The 22,626-nt window shown below is 41.9% G+C and overlaps 2 pseudogenes; both read right to left on the bottom strand.

Annotated features, from left to right (window-relative positions):
• Positions 1–182: 182 nt before the first annotated feature.
• On the bottom strand, positions 183–5,255 carry LOC148867117 (DNA-directed RNA polymerases II, IV and V subunit 3 pseudogene; annotated as a pseudogene).
• A 3,896-nt stretch (positions 5,256–9,151) lies between these two features.
• On the bottom strand, positions 9,152–22,007 carry LOC148867118 (DNA-directed RNA polymerases II, IV and V subunit 3 pseudogene; annotated as a pseudogene).
• Positions 22,008–22,626: the final 619 nt, after the last annotated feature.

Here is a 22,626-nt window from a genome sequence, read left to right on the forward strand (position 1 = left end):
AAGTTTCAATTGTTAAGGACTTTTATGGGTGTTATGGTTCCAAATGGACATTGTCTTTTACCTATAGGTAAAACAAATCACTTGTGAATCAGGGCCCACTTGTGAAACGCTTTGGTGCCAATCATCACCAAAGACATCAACTTTTCTTCTATATCTAATGTTGCCTTAAGTGATCAAACCAATCATCCACGCATGTGTGCACCCAATTTACCAAACTGATCATTGGCGTCTTCAAATTCCCCAGACAACCTGACTACATTCAATTTCTGTTTAATCACTTCGATTGCATTGATCACCAGTTGTAAAGCTTTAATGGCACCAATAGATTTAAGCAATGTTTTGAACCTACAGTTGACCTAGATGGTCAAACTGTTTGAACCGTTACCCAACCAAGATTCTGGGGCTAGTTCAGTCAAGACCTATCAGATGGCCAAAAACCATTGACTTGGTCAAGAATTATTTGACCCAACCGGTTTGTCCGCTGACCCATTCAACTTGGTCATCGGGTTGCACACTCAATGTATGCAAACTTTCAAAAGCCATAACTTTGCACTTTGATATCTGATTGGGGTAATTTTTTTTTTATTTTGGGTAACTTTTCGAGATCTATGCATTCCAAGGAGCTGTAAGCGCTGCTATTTCAATAAAAAAAGCTTTTTGAACCTCAAATTGTAATTTTTAATATTTTTATAAAAAAGAATTAAAAAATATAATTAAATATAAAAATATATATACATATCTAAAATATATTTACACATTATTTGTTAATAAAATATATATTTATACACACACACACATTTATATATATATATATGACGTGGCACGACTTGAACTATTAGAACCGGTGGCTCACTTCGAAAACATTAGAGTTAACAGTGAAAATGAAACTATTTTCTTTACCATATATCTCAAAAGTCCTCACTTCCCCCATTGCTTCTGGTTTCATTATCACCTCATCATGGTTAGTGTATACCTCTGTAAGGTCAGCCAGTACAACTTGATGAGTATTGGGATCAATGTGATAAGCACTTGTTAGGCTGCTCTAGATCCAATCTCTCTTCCTATCCCCTTTCCAGCTATCACTCCCACCTCCGCTCTTGCCCACAACGCAATTTCACGATAAGTATACCCCTCTGCTCGGAAGCGTTGTAACCACCAGACTCAACATATTAATTGGGCGACATCGACAGGGATGACGAAAGGGTCGGAGTGATAGTGGACTTTGAGGTGGAACTTGATAGAGAAATACTTGCACTGTCCGTTGGGGATGAGGCCAAGGTGGTGAACGATGAACTCATCATTGAAAACAGAGGAGTTGACCTCGATTTTGATGAGGTCAATTGCAATGGTCGGTACCTCTGCAAGCATGACACGACCAAGGGCATTTGCCATTCTTGTGTCTATCTCTTGGAGCTTGAATTTGAGGTAGCGTCCATCTCTCTAATCTTTATTTTGGGAATCACTGCTAAGATACTCCCTCCACTCCTCTCATTTGCATGCTCTAGCTCTAGAAGGTTCTACTCAAAATTCTACTTTGAGCCTCTAACTCTCTTGAGTTGAACTACTGAAATGATATAGGTGGCATTCAAAAACACAACTATTAATGGGGTTACTTCTGTCATCAAAACAATCGATGAATGGATGTGGATTATGTCTTGAGAACAGGGAGGATTTAGCTAAGGATCCAAAGCTTGAATAACCTTTACAACAATATGTTGGCCAGTAGTATCCCTGTCATAGCGCTTTCTGGGTGAGGGCTCTGCCCCCCAAGTGTCCGCCACATAGGCCCTCATGAGTGTCACGAAGTACGAATTCAGTTTTGGAGGGTCGCAAGCAATGCAGGTAGGGGAGCGTGTAGGATCTTTGGTACAGCCGTTCGTCTATCATGACATATTTGGTCGCCTGCCGCTCTACCCTTCTAGTGGCATTGCGATCCGTAGGGAGGGTCCCGTGTAGCAGGAAGCTCACAAGCGGGTCAATCTAGCTTGGCTCTGCTCGAACGACAGGTGCGACCTCCTCTGCCCCCTCCCTCCGAGAATACTAGGCTGAGGCAGGTCCTCTATATACATGGTCCTCATGGTGTTATCACTGTTGCTGGCTAGTCGGGATAGGGTGTCGGCCTTAGAGTTCTCCGACCTTGGGATTTGTCTGATGAAGTTTGATTGGAATTTGAGCAGGGCCTCTCTTACTTTGGCTATGTAGGCAATCATGGTCGGTTCCTGAGCTTCGTATTCACTTATAACTTGGTTGACCACGAGCTGGGAGTCACTGCAGATGATGATATGTTTGGCTTTCGCTTCTTTGGTCAGGGCTAGCCCATATTCCACTTCATTGTTGGACGTGATGAACTCGAAGCATAGTGCGTACTCCAATTTCATGCCACTTGGACTGTGCTGAACTATCCCGACTCTGCTACCCTGCTGGTTCAAGGAGCCATCCATTTGAAGGATCTAGGGCTCCTCATCCCAATTCGCGCTTGGCCTAACTAGGAGAGATGCCGCACTGGCTACTACCTCACGGTGCTCAGACTCGACCGGCCTGGGAGCTCTGGGCTCGCCCGAACTGGGGGCCTCGTGCTCAACCGGCCTGGGGACTTTAGAGCTGAAGGTGCACTCTGCCACGAAATTCGCCAAGGCTTGGGCCTTAATAGCAGTTCAAGGCTTATATTGAAGGTCGTACTCGTTGAGCTCAACGACCCACTTTGTCAGTCGACTAGAGACCTCGGGCTTGAGTAGGACTTGCCTCAGAGGTTTGTTGTTGATGACGACGACAGTGTGAGCTTGGAAGTACGAACGGAGCTTCCGACCCGCGATAACCAACGCGTAGGCTAGTTTTTCTATCTTTGTATATCATGTCTCTACTCCCTGCAACATTTAACTAACATAGTAGATAGGTCGTTGGACACGGTATACCTCTTTTATTAGTGCTGAGCTGACTACCTCGTCGCTCGCCAAGAGGTATAGTTCTAAAACATCACCCTCTTTGGGTCGGGTCAAGACTGGTATGCTAGCGAGGTACTTCTTGAGCTCGTCGAATGCGAGCTGGCACTGTTCGGTCCATTCAAAACCCTTGTTCTTAATTGCTTTAAAGAAGGGTAGGGTCTGCCGATTTGGACATGAAGCAGCTCAAAGCAGCTATTCGATGATTAAGCCTTTGAACCTCCTTCATCTTTCGGGGTGGCCTAATATCTAAGATGGCCTTTATTTTGTCTGGGTTAGCCTCGATGCCGTGTCGGTTAACGATGTATCCCAGGAATTTACCCGAGGTGACACCGAAGACACACTTATTTGGTTTCAATTTCATGTTAAATCTAAGCAGGATTTCAAAAACTGAATGCAAGTCTTGTATTAAATCGTGTGAAAATTGGGTCTTGACAACCATGTCGTCTACATAACACTCTATTTTTGGGCCGATCAATGACCTTGTAACAGTATAGGCCGACCTCGGTTATGAAGGTGGTCTTTTCTTTGTCTGCTAGGTCCATCCTGATCTGGTTGTAGCCTGAGTAGGCATCTAGGAAACTCAGCAACTAATGTCCTGAGGTCGCATCCACTAGTCGTTCGATCCTGGGGAGTGGGAAGCAGTCCTTTAGGCAAGCTTGGTTCAGGTTGGTATAGTCGACACACATGCACCATTTACCGTTAGCCTTTTTTACCAAAATGGGGTTGGCCACCCAGTTCGGGTAATGGACTTCTCTTATGAAATTGGCTACGAGAAGTTTCCCGACCTCTTCGTAGATCACCTTCCAGCGCTCAGGGGCTAAGTTGCGTTTCTTTTTGTCTAACGGGCCTAATTACAGGGTCAGTATTAAGTCTGTGAGTTATGATGCTAGGGTCAATGACGGGTGTTTCTGCCACGGACCATGCGAAAACATCTAAATTCTGAAGTATGAAACTTACTAGTTGGGATCGCAGGGGTTCTTAGACTAAGGCACCGATCTGAAGTGTCCGAGTTTGGTCCTCTGCTGATGTCGGGACGACAATCATTTCATCCGTGGACGCAGCTCGTTCCTCACTTTGTTCTGTGGGCCTCTACAGTTCGAGGTCGTCGGCCACCTTGGTTTTCCCTTTGAGGGCGGTGACATAGCACTTGCGAGACTCAAGCTGGTCACCTCGCGCTACTCCCACTCCAAAGTCTGTAGGGAACTTCATCACTAGATAGTAAGTAGAGACCACAGCTCGTAGGACGTGGGTCATCGACCGACCTATTATGGCATTGTAGGGGGAGAGAGTTGCGACTACCAAGAACTCGTGGTTGAGCCTCACTATGCTGGGCCATGTGCCAACCTCCACAGGTAAAGTTATCCTTCCCAGGGGTCTGACTTATTCTCCCTGGAACCCAGCAAGGGGATGTTTGCGGGCATCAGGTCAACCTCTCGCAGCTGGAGCTTGTCGAACACGGCCTTGAAGAGGATGTCCGCTGAGTTTCTAGAGTCAACCAGGACACGCCTGACTTCAAAATCGTTGATCTTCACCTTCACTATGAGTGTGTCATCGTGGGGGTAGTGGACCCCGTGCGCATCGTCTTCTGTGAAGAGGATTGGGTCTTCTGTCCTTGGCCGCTTTGGTAGGTTCCGTTCTTCACTGGCGGTTTCGTGAGCTGATGTCCGAGCCGCACCAAGGTGCAGCCCGCAACGATTGACCCTCCAACTATCACGTGGATAGTCCCTCGAGCCGGTCTCTCCTCCGTGGGATGCCTCTGTGCCTGCTCTGCTGGTCTGTTGCTGGATTCGGGAGCATCCTTAGCTTGCTCTCCCTGCCGACCTGCCTTATTATTCTTATGATTATTATGTACAAAATTTCTCAGATATCCGCGATGGATGAGCTCTTCTATCTCGTCGTGGAGATTTTTACAATTTTTGGTACTTTGACCGTGATCTTTTTTAGGGTACAATATAAGTTCTTATTTCTTTCACTAGGGTTCCCTCTCAGACGGGGCAACCACTTTACATAAGGGGCGTCCTTGATTGCTATCATGATTTCGGCCCGCTTTGCATTCAATTGTGTATAGCCAGTCTGGTCTACCGCGGGAGCTCAGAACAGCTGTGCCGCAGGAGCTCAGAACGGCTGGCCTGGCCTTGTTCCCCGAGCTAGGTCCTTCCTCTTCTGATTGTCTCCCTGGCTTGAGGATTCACCTTCCCTCTTCCTCATCTTATGCGCGCTTTTGCTATTCTGGTTGATATCTTCCTCTGTTGCTATAAACCTATCTACAAGCTTAAGGAACTCGGCTATGGTTGTGGGCTGGTTGACAACCATGTGCCACTTGAACTCTTTGTGTGTCACGCCTCTCTTGGTTGCCGTGAGTCGCACCGCATGGTCTAGGCGTGGTATTTGCAGACATGCATTGTTAAACCGCTTGATATAGCCCCGGATGGACTCTCCTTCCTTCTAGATTATACCGAGGAGGCTCTCCTCAGTTCGCGGGCACCGCTTGCTGGTGACGAAGTGGGAGGTAAAAGCTTGTGCGAACTGTGCCCAACGCCAATTTGCAGGTAAGCATTGGTATATAGAGTGGGAGTATTTGACATTTTGAATGTTTATAGGTCTGTAGTGGAATTCAGAAATCTGCAATGGGCTTGTTCGTAATTTTTCATAAGACAAATATGTACTGCCACATCATATATATATGAAATCAATGTCACTTGCATGTGTTGGAAACATTAATTTGACATTGTAGGTAGAAATAACAATTTGCATTGACATCAAAATGTTCTAAAAAAATTCCGAGCAAAAAATCATGGAAACATTATGAGGTTGATGCAGTGCAATCACAGGTAGCTAGTCACCTGGTCAGCTCGGCACCTCGCAGGTTGCTCGACACTCGGTCAACCTTACACCTCACAGGTAGCTTGGCACCTAGCTAGCCTGACACCTCATAGGTAGCTCAGCACCTCACAAGTAGCTCGACACCCGGTCAGCCTGACACCTCACAGGTAGCTCGGCACCTGATCAGCCTGACACCTCACAGGTAGCTCGACACCTGGTCAGCTCGTCACCTCACAGGCAAAGCCTACAGGCCACATTACTGCTTAAGACCTAGTCGCCTCTTTGGCATGGGCAAAGTCAAGAAGAGTGGACTATGAGTCACTCCCAAAGCCTACGGGCCACATTACTGCTTAAGACCCAGTCGCCTCTTCAGCATGGGAAAAATCAAGAAGAGTGGACTACAAGTCGCTCCCAAAGCCTATGGGCCACATTATTGCCAAAAACCCAGTCGCTTCCTCAACAAGGGCAAAATCAGCAAAAGTGAACTATAAATTGCCCCCAGAGCCTAAGGGCTACAATATTGAACTGGCGGAGACCTCCTCACCTTATAGGCAGCTCGCCAAGGAATTGGATCAGCACTTACTAGCTCGTCGATTTATGGGCCAAAAGAAGAAATCTACTCCCTTCACTGAATTACTCTCAGCTCGGGAGTGGGGGGCAAATGATGAGGTCGGATTTGGCCCTCCAGTGAAATTGTGACACCTGGCACCTCATGCCAACCAAGTGCAGCCTCTTGACAACTGGATAGCTTGGAAGAGCTTGCCACTTATAGACAGCTCGGCATAGCTTGCCACAGGCAGCAAGGCAGAGCTTGCCACAGGCAACTTGCCACTAACATACAACTCGCATAGCTCGCCACGGGCAGCTTGGCAGAGCTTGCCATAAGCAGCTTGCCACTAACAAACAGCTCGGCATAGCTCGCCATAGGCAGCTCGACAAAGCTTGCCACAGGTAGCTCACCACTAACAGACAGCTCGCCACTTGCATGGTAGCTCGGTACAGGGTAGCTTGCGGAAGAGCAGTTCGGCATATCACAGGAAGATCTCCTGCCTGACAATCGTACCTGACAGATCTGGAGACCTGTGCCCACATCTCTCGCCAGGTGGCACCGTGCCTACCAGCCCTGAGAGCTATCCCTTGCCTAGCAGAGCCATACTCTGCAACAGCTACCTGCACCCGCCACCTCAGCTCTGGCAGTAACGGTTATGGCAAAGAGACAGAGGCGGTTATGCCTGACTTGACAGAGGCGGTTACGCCTGATTTGACAGGACACCGCTATATAAGGACTTCGACCCCCAAAGACAATAAGAGGGGAAAAAATGGAGGTAATCCCCGCTCTCTAGCTCTCTCATTTCTCAAATATTATCTTCAAGCTCTCTACAATAAGAGTGCTAACATAAGCATCGGAGAGTCCCTGTCGGGTAAATACCCCCGGGTCCTCTGATTCAATTCTCGCAAGTTCCTCAGCTCCCGCCGCATACAAGGAGGAGGAAAAGATGGAGTTCTCGCAGGTCCCTCAGCTCCTGCCACCTACAAAGGAGAGAAGATCACCTCATGCAAAGGGCAGCCGGGTTGCGCTACACCAGGGAGCTCCACCACCCTCTGAGTCACAGGCCAAGTCCACCAAGGTAGCTCACCACCAGGGAGCTCGGCATAGCTCTCCCCAAGGGAGTTTGCCATCAGGGAGCTCGGCATAGCTCTCCCCCAGGTAGTTTGCCATCAGGGAGCTCAGCATAGCTCTCCCCCAAGCAGTTCGCCATCAGGGATCTTGGCATAACTCTCCCCCAGGCAGTTCATCATCAGGGATCTCGGCATAACTCTCCCCCAGGCAGTTCGCCACCAGGGAGCTCGACCATCCTCTCCTGGGAGTAGGTCAAATGACGAGGTACTTATCCAAAAATAAAACAAATTGGTACATGACCAGAACCGGTTACATCATTTACCATTCGGAGGAAGATGGAGCATCGGTTTACTGTTCACTATCCATCGAAGGCACCTTTTGTTGACCATTTACAGGATGCTCAAAACTAGTTTTAGCGGCTGTTGGAGGGTTTCTTAGGCCCTTGCAATCAACTGCTGTGGAGGTGTTTCCCTTGTGTTTCCGGCACGACCCCTATGCTTCCGGTTCATTTCGGTTTAGCCACCCGTGAATTTGTTGACGTTGCTTGACCACATGCACTTTACTTTGTTACATTTTTTCCTTAATTGATTATTGTAAGGACCTTTGTAAATGAATATTTGAATGTTGCTTAGTTCAGTGCTAATGAAAATGAAGTGTTTAATGTTGATTAAGATATGGATGTCATTATCGTGAGTTATTGAACACTTGTAGGTATGAATAGCCAATGGAGTGTCGAGAATCAATCTCCGAGTAGTTTGCAATATGATACTAAGTATTGCTATTGCAAACAAAAATGCATTCTTCGAATTTCAACAACTCAAAATACCCCGCAGAAGTTGTTTTATATTTGTCGATTAAAATCTGAGGTAATATTTTTAGTGGGATGATATTATTTGTTAGCATTGATATAAGGCATGTATATTGCTAATGACATGTGCTGCACTTGTAGGAGCAGGTGCTGAATAGCCCAACGACTGAAAGCGATTCTATTGACTATTGCAAATTTTTTGAGTGGGCGATTCCTCGAGGTTGGTCGGATGAGGTTACATCGGGAAATAGTCATAGTGATGTTCTGGAATGCCTTGAAAGTGTGGAGAGAGCAGTTGATGTTTGCATAAGGCAAATTGAGCCTATGAAATTAGTCCATGAGTTGGCTACCGAAGGGATGACTACAGTTAGGTAACTTGTTTTTCTTCTTGTTGTTATCATTCTCGTTACATTGGTCTTTTGGAAATAGTTTATCATTATTGATGAATAGGGTTGGGCCGGGAAAATTTATGATTTTGCAATTTTGACCATTAAAGACTGTTATGAGGGTTTCAACAATTAGATGGTAACCTTCTTCTTTGAATGAATGTTTTTAATGGATACTGGTGTTTGTTTGGGCACCTAAAACCTGTAGACAAGGTTAGGCTATTAAAAAAATGTAATTTCATAGTTTTGACTATTAATGACAGTTGTGGGGGTTCTTGTGGTCGAATGAGCACCATGTTTTATGTGTAGATGCGAAAATCTATATAAGGCAGAGTAGGCATTTGCACTTGATCATGACAAATAGGTTTGAGGTGGCCAAAGCTATGATTTTAAAGTTTCAATTGCTAAGGATTGTTATGGGTGTTATGGTTCCAAATGGACATTGTCTTTTACTTATAGGTGAAACAAATCACTTGTGAATCATGGCCCACTTGTGAAACTTTTTGGTGCCAATCATCACTAAAGACATCAACTTCTCTATATCTAATGTTGCCTTAAGTGATCAAACCAATCATCCACGCATGTCTGCACCCAATTTACCGGATTGATCATTTGCGTCTTCAGATTCCTCGGACATCCTGACTACATTCAATTTCTGTTTAATCACTTCGATTGCATTGATCACCTTTTGTAAAGCTTTAGTGCCACCAATATATTTAACCAATGTTTTGAACCTACAGTTGACCTAGATGGTCGAAACGTTCGAATTGTTACCCAACCACGATTCTGGGTCTAGTTCAGTCAAGACCAATCTGATGGCCAAAAACCCTTGACTTGGCCAAGAATTGTTTGACCCGACCGGTTTGTCCGCTGACCCATCTAACTTGGTCACCGGGTTGCACACTCAATGTATGCAAATTTTTGAAGGCCATAACTTTGCACTTTGATATCTGATTGGGGTGATTTTTTTTTTTATTTTGGGTAACTTTTCGAGATCTATGTTAGACAGTATTGTATGCCCTTAGCTCAATCGGATTTGATGTACTTTTGTTATTTAGTGGAAATAAATTAAAATGCATGTTTGATTCAGGTTGTTTGGTGTAATTCTGTGTAAGATCCTAAAACTAGACACTTATAGAAACTTGTGTTAGTTTTAAATGTTCACAGCCATTGGATAAGTCTGGGGAGATTTATCCTGCCAAGAATGATACTGGTGTGCCACCAAGTGTTGGGATGGCTTGTTTCGGCCATCAGGGTAAGACCCAAGGCACATGCAGTATGGGATTGTTTGAACCCTTGAACCAGACCAAATTTCCAGTATTGCCCTAGAGCACGGAGACAGATGGGAAAAATTGGAATGTAACACCTGACCCCGAGACTCGATTATGACATCACTAGGTGTCGGATCGGGCTGTCTTTGATGTGTCAATCAGTGAGATCCTTAGTGGGGGTCAAAACCTGGACATGTTGGTGCTGTTTGAGAATTCATCTGAGTGAGTGGTCATAGTGACAGGATCAACCCCTTTGTCGGACAATGGTAATGATCGGTAATGCACTCTCTCTGATGGAAACCAAACTGCCGGCAGTTGATTTCAATCGTTGGAATTTCGTTTTGCAAAATAATATATATATATATATATATATATATATATATATATATGTTTATGTGTGGTTTCAAAAGATTTGCAAAAGGTTTTAATTCCCGGGATCCATGTGAGTAGAGAATGCGGAACTGTTCCTTGCAGCTGAGAGAGAGGTTTTCTCTTGTCGGGCAATGCTTGATCATTAATGGCAGAGAGGTTGAGTGTAAGACCATTTAGGATATTACCTGATGGGCTAATCTTGCACCTGCCCACAGTCCCTGTGTTTTTATAAGATGGCTTGGCCCAGGGACCACTTAATGTAAGTGTTGGGCCCATAGGGTCCATGTGATGGGCTCAAGGGGGTCACTGAGTCTTTCAGTGAATTCTGCTGGGCCTTGTAATAAAGGTTGGGCCGAACCCATGTGGCTGGTGTGTAGATCAATTCTTGGGTCCCATGCCATACAAAGAATCCCAACTGGGCAGCAGGTTGGAAACTAGTTAAACACTGAACACATAATGGGCCAAAAACCCATTTCGAACTGGGCAAATATGATCACCAGTTCATAGGGTGAATTTGAGATTAGTGTTAGTAAAAAGATTGGGTCTTTGACCTTATCCACTCTAAGAGACCAAATTCAAATTAGATTTGAATCTGGTAACCTCTTGATAAGATCAGGAGTTAACTAACTTAATCTGTAGATAGGATTAAGATTAACCTCTATCCAAATACTGATTTGGATTGGGATAACTCCCAAAATATTGGGAGGTTTCTTAATCAAGAAGAAAGAGGAGAAAACCCTAGCAGAAATATCAGATTTCGAACTATGGGGTTTGAGTAAGCAAGAAACACATCCTACAATCTGAGATTTGATCTCTCACAGATTCTAGAGAGAAGAGACAATTCTGCCCTCTTCGTCCCTGGACTTCTCCTCCTTCTGCCGCCGCCACTACCTGTTGGAAGATTGGATCTTTGCAGCAACAGGAAGTCAAGAAAGCAGTTCTTGACAATAGTCTTGCAAGAAAGACACTAGGATTCGGTGTTCAAGGTTTTCAGAGGGTTCTTATGAAGAATCTAGTGTGTAGGACGCACCCTGCTGGTTCCGTTCCATCCACAGCTGTGTCATCTTCAGTAGGAGCGGATCTTGGTCACTTCTTTGGGCGTGAACACCAACTTTGGGAGATATTATTTCTCCGGATCAGGTATAATCCTTCCTGTTTCCTTTTGGTTCAGACCTGGTTTGTTTATGGTTCAAGTAGGATCATTGAATAATGTATTCTAAATTTAGGGAATACGATTCCCAGTTGGAAGAAGGTAGGAAATTTTTTGAAATTTGCCCCATTCCGCACCTTTCTTGGCATCCATTAGATGGATCCTACCATTCTTTCAGTGGTATCAGAGCCACAGGTTCGAATCTTGAACCAAAAGAAAATCAGATATAACCCTGCGCAGATGAACAAAAAATGTTCTGCCAAGATCTACGCAGATTGCTTTCCTTTTTTATCAAGAAATGGTTTCTTGTTAAGGGTGTTTGATCTGAAATTAATTTTGTTAAATCCAAAAAATTTATTTAGAATTGTTCTTTATTTATTTTTGATTTAATGGACTATTCGAACCTGGAGATCGCAGTGCAGTTTTGGCATAGATAGTCTACGCACCCTTTTTTCTTCCTTTTATTATTATTCGGTCTGTAAATAATTTTTTAATTTTTCTAGACTGAATGTATAGGGTTTGATCAATAATGTAATTAATTAATAGAAATAGGATTTCTGTTTTTTATTTATTTTCTTGATTAAAGAAGAAGGAAGAAGATGGCGGTGCTGGAGATTTGCAGATGGAGAAATCGCATACTACGATTTACAGTTTATGAAACTGTAACTTTTGTGATTAACCTCTATTTTGCAGGGGGTACGAACGGTCCATATTTTTTATTTGTGATTGTCTAAAATAAAAAATTATTAATTTCAGATCTCTCTTGAATTAATTTTTGAATTGAAAATCAGTTTTGGACCTTTTTGACTAGATTGGACCAAAATTGTTTGGACCGAATCTAAGATTCTAAGGGGGCTGTTTTTCAGTTGATATTTCTCACACTGATTATTCCAAATCTGATGTTCAATTATAGGGATTAATTCGGCCCACCTGTAAAGCCCAGTTTTAAAGGGTTAAAATTGCAAAAGCCCATTGTTGTGAGAAAAGTTGTATGGGCCGAACTACTAACTACAATTTAGCCCATACACCTAGTAAACATTAATTGTTAATGCTTTAAGTTTTAAATGGGCCATTCGATGGGCTTTACAGTAGATAATTGATTGGATCAATTCTTCATTTACATGTGATGTTTGGATGTATAACGTGCTGCGACCATGGGCCATAAGCACTTGGCCCATGTTAACTTGTTAGTGGCTCTTGCGCACACCATGGCTAAATGCACATCATTGTCTAGGTGTCCCTTAAAGTCATTGGATGACTCCTCTCCACTTGGTGGGCCCCATAACCCTGAAAATGGATGCGTACAGAACCCCTAGCCGATTGAGGCTCACCATAAATCTGTCTTTATGAAATTCAGTGGGAGCCACTTTGGTTTGACCTAAATTAGAACTAGGGCGTAATTTTGTTCCCTCCAAGCAAATATTAGTGCGTGTGATAAGGAGATCCATTTGATGGACTCTCTAAAGGCCTTCCGTCATTAGCATAATGATGGGTCCATCAGTAATGAGGAAACACATCATAAAATTGGGCTATCCATTTGCTGTTGGATCTGTTAGAGTGTTTCATTAGATGATAGGAGCGTCATAGACCGATGTGGGAGGGGCTTCACCAGAAAATGGGAACTCTCACATGGTACCTTGGCATAACCTGAATATGATGGGTGTGCACTCACTGGACATAAAGGTTTACCTGAAAACGGCTCTAAACCTTGTCTGACAGAGGCCAAAGGGAAACTCATCTGATGAGTGGATATGATCCGTCACAGAAAAGTGGTGGGGTTATGCAGCTGAAACAGTTGGCTTCACACACCTATGTGATTTCCCATATTTCTAGAGACATTCCGTCGTCTCCGTCACTAAGAAGGGAGGGAAAATCTCAGAGATGAATAAATGGGAATAGAACATAGATTAAAAGCCATATCTATGTAGGTAACATGAATCAAACTAAGGTTGTGGACTAACATTTTTGTTGTTTTATCAGAAAATGGCAAACAGTCAATTTGCAAAACTTGTAGATAATAACAAGCTTAAGGGCCCAAACTATGCCGACTGGTACAAAAATCTTATGCTGGCCCTAACTTCTGAAAAGTTAGATAAGGTGGTGAAAAATCCTACCCCAGAACGTCCGGGTGATAGGGCTTCTGAGGCCCGTAGGAGGGACTACCAAGATTGGGAGGATAAGAACTCCCTAGCCCACTGCTTTGTCATTGCCTCATTAGACAACTCAATACAGAGGCAGTTCAATCAGATCGAACTAGCCAATGACATATTGGACAGTCTAAGAACAATGTATGAAGAGCAGAACCGTTCTACTCGACAGAAGGTCCTGAAATTGTTCATGACCGCGTAGATGTCCAAGGGACAGAAAGTTCATGACCATTGTCTTTGGATGATGGGATACATTAATGAACTTGAAGCTCTTGGATCTGGGCTAGATCTTGGCACGCAAGTGGATGCCATCCTGAATTCTTTGCCCTCTTCCTTCAATGCATTCACTATGAACTACAATATGAATAAGCTGAATGTCAGCGTCCAGGAACTCAGCAATATGTTGCAGAGGGCCGAGGATATTTTAAAGAAGGATGAGCCTATGGTTATGCTTGCTGAAGCTAACAGATCGGGCAAGAAAAAGAGAAAGGCAAAGAAGCCCCAGAAGAAAGTTGCCAAACCCAAGAAGCATAAGAAGAACAAGGCATCGGATGTTTGTCACTTCTGCAAACAGACCAGCCACTGTAAGAGAAACTGTCCTGCCTACCTGGAATCTAAGAAAGGTAACATCGAAACTTGTGTCATAGAAACTAATTTGTTAGTTATTTCTGTGTCCTGGTGTGTTGACTCCAGGGCTTCAACTCATGCGTGTAACTCACTGCAGGGGTTCAAAGTTAGCAGAAGATTGAATGATGGCGAGGTGACACTATTCTTGGGAACGACTGCAAGTATTGCAACTACGGCGATAGGAACCGTAGAATTAGTTTTTAGAGGAGTCTTTGTACTTAAATATTGTCTTTATGTACAGAACTTGAGAAGAAATTTAATTTATGTTTCTAAACTGTGTGCTGATGGATATACTATTTATTTTAGTAATATTATTACTATTAAACGGAATAACAAATTCATCGCATGCGGGGAACTGGAGAACGGTCTCTATGTTCTACATCCTTCTCTAGAAACTAACCTAACCGAAACTACGTCGGTCGAAAATCCCAAGAAAAGGAATCGTGATACATTTAATCCCACGTGCCTCTGGCATTACTGACTTGGCCATATCGGTATTGACCGAATCACAGGACTGGTAAAGGATGGTCCTTTGGATTTTCTAACCGTAGAAAATCTTCCCACTTGTGAGCTTTGCCTTCAAGGTAAGATGACTAAGCGGCCACTTGACGGTAAGCCTGAAAGATCTGGAGGCACACTTGACCTAATACATACTGATGTATGTGGTCCCCTGAGTGTTAGGACACAGAATCAACACGTGTACTTCATCACCTTTACAGATGATTTTTCACGATATGGTTACGTGTACCTAATGAGACACAAATCTGAATCCTTTGAAAAGTTCAGAGAGTTCAGACAAGAAGTCGAGAAATAGTTAGGGAGAGAAGTTAAGGCCCTTTGATCGGATCGAGGTGGTGAGTATCTCTCTGACGAATTCAGGGACTACTTAAAAGGACAATGGGATAGTGTCACAACTAGCTCCTCCTGCTACATCACAACTCAACGGTGTTTCAGAGAGGAGGAATAGGACCTTGTTGGACATGGTCCGGTCACTTCTCGTACGCTCAGAATTACCCACATCCTTTTGGGGATATGCATTAGAGACACGTGCTGAATCGGGTTCCAACCAAATCAGTTCCGAAAACTCCATATTAACTATGGACCGGAAGGAAGCCAAGTTAAGACACTTGAAGATTTGGGGTTATCCTGCACACGTTAGAAGAACAAGTGCGGACAAGTTGGAATCCAAAACCAGCCGTTGCCTATTTATAGGCTACCCAAAGGATTCAGTGGGTTATCTATTCTATGACCCAAGTGAGCAGAAAGTGTTCTGCAGTCGAAACGCCCAATTCTTAGAATCTGAATACATCAAGGACACTCACCGTCAGAAAATAGTTCTTGATGAGGAGAGCTCACGAATAGTGGGAGATGTCCCACAAGTTCTAGGTAATGACCAACCTAGAAGGTCCACCCGAGTATCCAGACCACCAGTCCGATATGGTTATGACCAGGATACCTACCTGGTGGAAGCCTTGACTAGTGAAGAGGATCCTGTGACTTACGTGGAATCTATGTAAGACATAGATTCCTATAAGTGGGTGGAGGCCATGAGAGATGAGATGAACTCGATGGAGACCAATGGAGTCTAGACTCTAGTAGACCCGCCCTCCGGGGTAAAAGCAATTGGTTGCAAATGGATCTACAAGAGGAAGAAGGGCCCCGATGGCAGGATTGAGACCTACAAAGCTCGCTTGGTGGCGAAAGAGTATACTCAGAAAGAAGGCATCGATTATGAGGAAACATTTTCGCCCGTGGCCATGCTTAAATCTATTAGGATCCTGCTAGCTGCAGCAGTATATAATAACTATGAGATTTGGCAAATGGATGTCAAAACCACGTTCCTAAATGGAGATCTTAGTGAAGATATTTACATGCAGCAGCCACAAGACTATATTGTTGCTGGTCAGGAACACATGGTATGTAAAGTCAACAAATTCATATATGGACTTAAGCAGGATTCTAGGAGTTGGAACATCCGTTTTGATTCTGCCGTCAAAATGTTTGACTTTGAGCAGAATCTGGATGAGCCCTGTGTTTATAGGAAGTCCAGTGGGGATAAGATTACTTTTTTAGTATTGTATATGGACGATATCCTACTCATTGGGAATGATGTAGGAATGTTGACTTCAGTCAAGGTATGGATGTCACAGCAGTTCTCCATGAAAGATCTTGGAGAAGCTTCATACATATTGGGTCTTCGACTCTATAGAGATAGATCAAAGTGGATAATTGGATTATCCCAGGCTGCTTACATTGACAAAATTGTCAAAAGGTATAGCATGGAAAACTCCATGAAAGGGAATGTTCCTTTCTGACATGGAGTAACTCTCTCAAAGAAGATGTCTCCCAAGACTTCTGAGGAGATTGAGGGCATGAGAGACGTTCCCTATGCCGCAGCGGTAGGGAGCATCATGTATGCCATGTTGTGCACTTGTCCGGACATAGCTCAGGCGGTGAGTGTGGTAAGCAGATTCCAGGCTAACCCAGGGCAGGAGCATTGGACTGCTGTGAAGAACATACTTAAATACCTTCGAAGGACAAAAGAGTTTTGTCTGGTATTCGATGGTAGTTCACTACAAGTTCTGGGGTATACCGATGCCGACTTCCAGTTGGATCCAGATGATAGAAAGTCTACATTTGGGTATGTTTTCACGATAGGATCATGTGCTGTTTGCTGGAAAAGCAGCAAACAGGGGTCCACTGTAGACTCCACAACCGAGGCCGAGTACATTGCCGCGAGTGAAGCTGCCAAGGAAGCCATGTGGATGAAGAAATTCATACACGAATTGGGAGTGATTCCGTCCAGCACATCACCCATCTCGTTGTTGTGTGACAACAATGGAGCGATCGCCTAGGCTAAAGAGCCTCGGGCCCACTCGAAGTCAAAGCACATCGAGAGGAAGTACCATGCACTGCGGGAGATCGTTGGTAGAGGGGATGTCCTAATTCAGAAGGTAGCATCAGCAGATAATGTGGCAGACCCATTGACTAAGCCACTGACACAGAAGGTGTTTGAGAAACACGTGGAAAGTATGGGAATTCGGCTTGTACCAGATTTGACCTAAGTGCAAGTGGGATCTGTTAGACAGTCTTGTATGCCCTTAGTTTCAATCGGATTTGATGTACTTTTGTTATTTAGTGGAAATAAATTAAAGTGCATGTTTGATTCATGTTGTTTGGTATAATTCTGTGTAAGATCCTAAAACTGCACACTTATAGAAACTTGTGTTAGTTTTAAATGTTCACAGCCATTGGATAAGTCTGGGGAGATTTATCCTGCCAAGGCTGATACTAGTGTGCCACCAAGTGTTGGGATGGCTTGTTTCGGCCATCGGGGTAAGACCCAAGGCACATGCAGTATGGGATTGTTTGAACCCTTGAACCGGACTAGATTTTCAGTAGTGCTCTAGACCTTGGAGACAGATGGGCAAAACTGGAAAGTTACACCTGACCCCTAGACTCGATTATGACACATCACTAGGTGTCAGATCGGGTTGTCTTTGATGTGTCAATCAGTGAGATCCTTAGTGGGGGTCAAAACCTGGACATGTTGGGACAGTCTGAGAATTCATCTGAGTGAGTGGTCATAGTGACAGGATCAGCCCCTTTGTCGGACAATGGTAATGATCGGTAATGCACTCTCTCTGATGGAAACCAAACTGCCGGCAGTTGATTTTAATCGTTGGAATTTTGTTTTGCAAAATAAGATATATATATATATATATATTTATTTATATATATTTATGTACGGTTTCAAAATATTTGCAAAAGGTTTTAATTCCAAGGATCCATGTGAGTAGAGAGTGCGGCACTGTTCCTTGCAGCCGAGAGAGAGGTTTTCTCTTGTCGGGCAGTGCTTGATCATTAATGGTTGAGTGGTTAAGTGTAAGACCATTTAGGATAATACCTAATGGGCTAATCTTGCACCTGCCCACAGTCCCTGGGTTTTTATAAGATGGCTTGGCCCAGGGACCACTTAATGTAAGTGTTGGGCCCATAGGGTCCATGTGATGGGATCAAGGGGGTCACTGAGTCTTTCAGTGAATTCGGATGGGCCTTGTAATAAAGGTTGGGCCGAACCCATGTTGTTGCTGTGTAGATCAATGCTTGGGTCCCACGGCATACAAAGAATCCCAACTGGGCAGCAGGATGGAAACTAGTTAAACACTGAACACTTAATGGGCCAAAAGCCCATTTCGAACTGGGCTGATATGATCACCAGTGCATAGGGCGAATCTGAGATTAGTGTTAGTAAAAGGATTGGGTCTTTGACCTTATCCACTCTAAGAGACTAAATTCAAATTAGATTTGAATCTGGTAACCTCCTGATAAGATCAGGAGTTAACTAACTTAATCTGTAGATAGGATTAAGATTAACCTCTATCCAAATACTGATTTGGATTGGGATAACTCCCAAAATATTGGGAGGTTTCTTAATCAAGAAGAAAGAGGAGAAAACCCTGGCAGAAATATCAGATTTCGAACTAGGGGGTTTGAGTAAGCAAGAAACACATTTTGCAATATGAGATTTGATCTCTCACAGATTTCGGAGAGAAGAGACAATTCTGCCCTTTTCGTCCCTGGACTTCTCCTCCTTCAGCCGCCGCCACTACCTGTTGGAAGATTGGATCTTTGCAGCAACAGGAAGTCAAGAAAGCAGTTCTTGACAATAGTCTTGCAAGAAAGACAGCAGGATTCGGTGTTCAAGGTTTCTAGAGGGTTCTTGTGAAGAATCCAATGTGTAGGACGCACCCTGCTGGTTCCGTTCCATCCACAGCTGTGTCATCTTCAGCAGGAGTAGATCTTGGCCACTCTTTAGGCGTGAACACCAACTTTGGGAGATATTATTTCTCTGGATCAAGTATAATCCTTCCTGTTTCCTTTTGGTTCAGATCTGGTTTGTTTATGGTTCAAGTAGGATCCTTGAATAATGTATTCTAAATTTAGGGAATATGATTCCCAGTTGGAAGAAGGTAGGAAATTTTTTTGAAATTTGCCCCATTCCGCACCTTTCTTGGCGTCCATTAGATGGATCCTACCATTCTTTCAATCTATGCATTCCAAAGAGATGTAAGTGCTACTATTTCAATAAAAAAAAGATTTTTTAGCCTTAAATTGTAATTTTTAATATTTTTTATAAAAAAATTAAAAAAACATAATTAAATTTAAAAATATATATAACATATCTAAAATATATTTACACATTATTTGTTAATAAAATATATATTTATACACACACACACACACACACACACACACACACATATATATATATATAGATATATATGACATGGCACGATCTAAACAATTAGAACCGGTGGCCCACTATATATATATATGTATATATATATATATATATGACATGGCACGATCTAAACAGTTAGAACTGGTGGCCCACTTTGAAAACATTAGATTTAAAAGTGAAAATGAAACTATTTTCTTTACCATATATCTCAAAAGTCCTCGCTTCTCTCATTGCTTTTGGTTTCATTATCACCTCATCATGGTCAATGTATGCCTCTGTAAGGTCAACCAGTACAAATTGATGAGTATTGGGATCAATGTGATAAATACTTCTTAGGCTGCTCTCGACCCAATCTCTTTTCTATCCCCTTTCCAGCTATCACTCTCACCTTAGCTCTTGCCCACAATGCAATTTCACGATAAGTATACCCCTCTGCTCAGAAGCGTTGTAACCACCGGACTCTACATTCTAAGTGGGTGACATCGACAGGGATGACGAAAGGGTCAGAGTGACAGTGGACTTTGAGGTGGAACTTGACAGAGCAATACTTGCACTGTCTGTTGGGGATGAGGCCAAGGTGGTGAACGATGAACTCATTGTTGAAAACAGAGGAGTTGACCTCAATTTTGATGAAGTCAATTGCAATGGTCGGTACCTCTGCAAGCATGACGCGGCCAAGGGCGTTTGTCATTCTTGTGTTTATCTCTTGGTGCTTGAATTTGAGGTAGCATCCATCTCTCTAATCTTTATTTTGGGAATCGCTACTAAGATACTCCCTCCACTCTCGTTTGCAAGCTCTAGCTCTAGAAGGTTCTGCTCAAAATTCTGCTTTGAGCCTCTGACTCTCTTGAGTTGAACTGCTGAAGTGATATAGGTGGCATTCAAAAACACAAACTGTTAATGGGGTTACTTCTGTCATCAAAACATTCGATGAATGGATGTGGATTATGTCTTGAGAACAGGGAGGATTTAGCTAAGGGTCCTAAGCTTGAATAACCTTTACAACAATATGTAAATCCTCAATTTAAAAAAGTTTCTAAAAATACTATTAGAGTAGATGTTTTAGAAATTTTTTATTCATATAATCAAGATTTAATTTGTAATCTATTAAATCTTAATTCTAGAATTTAACTTTTTGATATTTATAGTTATATTTGTGTTGTGGGACATTTTATTGGTCCAACAGTTGGTATAAGTATTTTAAATACTATACATATGCATGGTATTGAAATAAAGTTTTTCTGTTAGTTTTGATAAGGATAGTAATAATGATTATGCTATAAATATTTTCGACTCTCAATTAAAACCAAGATGGAAAATTACTTCATATTAGAAGTGCATGCCATATTTTAAGTTTATGTGTATAGGAAATTTAAGGGTCCGTTTGGTTCGTAGTCAAAATTGGAATTGAAATCGGAATGGTATATTCCCATAGTCTGTTTGGTTCATATAGGAATTGGAATGAGAATTGGAATGAGAATTGGAATTAGTAGGAATGAGATTTCATTCCCAAGGGAGGGGCAAGGAATGGTCATTCCCTCAAATGGGGGAACTCTATTTTAGTAGGAATGGAAATGGGATTCCAATTCCGCCCAACCAAAGAATTGGAATTAGAATAGCCCATTGCAATTCCGATTCCAAACCCCTATTCCTATGAACCAAATGTGGCCTAAATATTATTTCACCACATATTTCTAAAATTAGATTAGAAATTGTCTTATGTTTATTAAAACTTCTGGGGCAAGAAAAGAAGAATTTAAATATTTATGTTACCAACAATATGGGAAAAATATAAAAAAAAAAATTATATTAGGTGTTCAACATAGGTGGAATTCCACCTATTCTATGTTAGATAGTTTTGTTTCATATAGGGAAATTCTTACAAATCATTATAATAATGATAAAATGCCTCAAGATTTTATAACTAATGATGATTAGGAAGTCGCAATTTGTATAAAAGATTTGTTTTTACAATATTTTTATGATGCAACTAATTTATTATTGAGTGTTTATTACCTGATATCATGCATATTATTTAATTAATTGTTTATAATTAGTGAAGGTTTTGTAAAATATAGAAATGATTTAGGATTTAAATATATTATTGATGTAATAAAAATTAAACTTAAAAAATGTTAAGAAAATACTCCACCTTTAGATTGCTTAGCTACAATATTAGATCTTAGGATTAAAGAAATTGGTGTAAACGGTTTACTTGAACCTTATCATGTTAATATACACAGTGATATTGGTACAAAAAAAGATGAAAATAATAATTTATTATTTGAAATGTATTACTTATATGAATAAAAATATTAGAAAATAAAAGAACTTATATGGGCACACCATTTGAGAGTGGTTGTGGTAGTGTAATAGATAAGATTTGGTGAATAATAAATAGAAGCAGGCAACAATTAGTTGCCTCTTCATGAAGTTCTTTTACTGAACTTCATTTTTATTTACAATCTAATCTTGTAGATTTTTCAACAAGTGAAGAATTAGAAAATTTTGTTAATTTAGCCTAGTGAAAAGAACATGAGAAAAATTATCTTGTTCTTGCCAACATGGCACATCATTTACTTGCCTTCTAGTGTCCACAACTTCATTGGAGTCATGTTTTAGTATAGGTACCAGGGTATTGAACAACAAGAAAAGTAGTATAAATGATCAAAGCCTGGAAATGTGCACATTCTTGAAGGATTGGATGGATGCAGAGAACAAATACAAGGTTGAAGAGGACATGACACATAAATTGATGATTCACCAGATAATGCAAATCAAGGAGATGGAGTTGGAGGTGAAACCTGAAGAAAATGTTGAAGCCATTTTTTTCAATATTCAATAATTGTACAATATTGTTAACATTATTATAAATTTTGATTTTCAATTTTATTTGAAATTTGTTTATCTTTTTCCAATCCCATGATTCTTTACTTTCATTATTATTTTTCAAATTCTATTGTACTTTTAATATTTCATATATAATCAATTGATCAAATCAATTGTATATGTTAAATTCAAATGAAATAATTTTTTTAGAACTTTCTTTTCAATTTGTTGTCTTTTTTTTGTGTTTGTGCTTTTTGTTTATTTTTTTTCTTTTTAATTCTTTGCCATTTTTCACTTAGCAAAGAGTGAAAAAAGTAAAAAAAAAAATGATAGGCCTATTGCCTAGCCATGCACAAGCCCATTAGGGCTTGGCCTTAGGCTATGGCGGGCTTTCTCTCTTAGGTG

This window comes from Nelumbo lutea, chromosome 3 (assembly GCF_056320005.1).
Source record: "Nelumbo lutea isolate HS-2025 chromosome 3, American lotus-T2T, whole genome shotgun sequence".
In the NCBI taxonomy this organism is placed as follows: Eukaryota; Viridiplantae; Streptophyta; class Magnoliopsida; order Proteales; family Nelumbonaceae; genus Nelumbo; species Nelumbo lutea.